The following is a 1,414-nucleotide window of genomic DNA, read 5'->3' as shown; positions in this document are numbered from 1 at the left end:
TTGGTATGCTTCGTTCAGTTACGTGTGCTCAGGAGACCCATCACACATGCAGAGACACACATAGGCTCCAAAATAATAAAGGGATGGAGAAGATCTGCAAGCAAATGGAGAACAAAAAAAGCACGTGTTGCAATACTAGTCTCTGATAAAAACAGACTTTAAACCATCAAAGATCCAAAAAGAGACAAAGGCATTACATAATGGTAAAGGGATCAATTCAACAGGAAGAGTAACTATCCTAAATATATATGCATAATACAGGAGCACCCAGATTCATAAAGCAAGTCCTTAGAGACTTACAAAGAGACTTAGACTCCCATACAATAATAATGGGAGACTTCCAACTACTGTCAACATTAGACAGATCAACGAGACAGAAAGTTAACAAAGGATATCCAGGAATTGGGCACTCATCTCTGCAGCAAGCAGACCTAATGAACATCTACAGAACTCTCCACCCAATCCAACAGAATATACATTCTTCTCTTCCACATCACACTTATTCCAAATTGACCACATAATTGGAAATAAAGCACTCCTCAGCAAATGTACAAAAACAGAAATTATAACAAACTGTCTCTCAGACCACAGTGCAATCAAGCTAGAACTCAGGACTAAACTCAATCAAAACCATCAACTACATGGAAACTGAATAACCTGCTCCTGAATGACTACTGAGTACATAGCAGGGAAATGAAGGCAGAATAATGATGTTCTTTGAAACCAATGAGGCAAAAGATACAACATACACCAGAATCCTCTGGGACACATTAAAGCGATTGTGTGAAATTTATAGCACTAAATGCCCACAAGAGAAAGCAGGAAAGATCTAAAAATTGACACTCTAACATCACAATTAAAGAACTAGAGAAGCAGAGCAAACACATTCCGAAAGCTAGCAGAGGCAAAGAAATACTAAGATCAGAGCAGAACTTAAGGAGATAGAGACACAAAAACCCTCCAAAAATCCAATGAATCCAGGAGTTGGTTTTTGAAAAGATCAACAAAATTGACAGACCACTAGCAAGACTAATAAGAAAGAAAGAGACTCAAATGGACGCGGCAAAAAAATGATAAAGGATATCACCACCGACCCCACAGAAATACAAACTACCATCAGAGAATACTATAAACACCTCTACACAAATAAACTAGAAAATCTAGAAGAAATGGATAATTTCCTGGACACTTACACTTTCTTCCAGACTAAACCAGGGAAGAAGCTGAATCCCTGAATAGACCAATAGCAGGCTCTGAAATTGAGGCAATAATTAATAGCCTACCAACCAAAAAGTCAGGACCAGATGGATTCACAGCCGAATTCTACCAGAGGTACAAGGAGGAGCGGTACCATTCCTTCTGAAACTATTCCAATCAATGAAAAGAACTCCTCCTAACTCATTTGATGAGGAAA

Source organism: Papio anubis, chromosome X (assembly GCF_008728515.1).
Source record: "Papio anubis isolate 15944 chromosome X, Panubis1.0, whole genome shotgun sequence".
Classification (NCBI taxonomy): Eukaryota; Metazoa; Chordata; class Mammalia; order Primates; family Cercopithecidae; genus Papio; species Papio anubis.
This window is presented reverse-complemented; position numbering follows the sequence as displayed.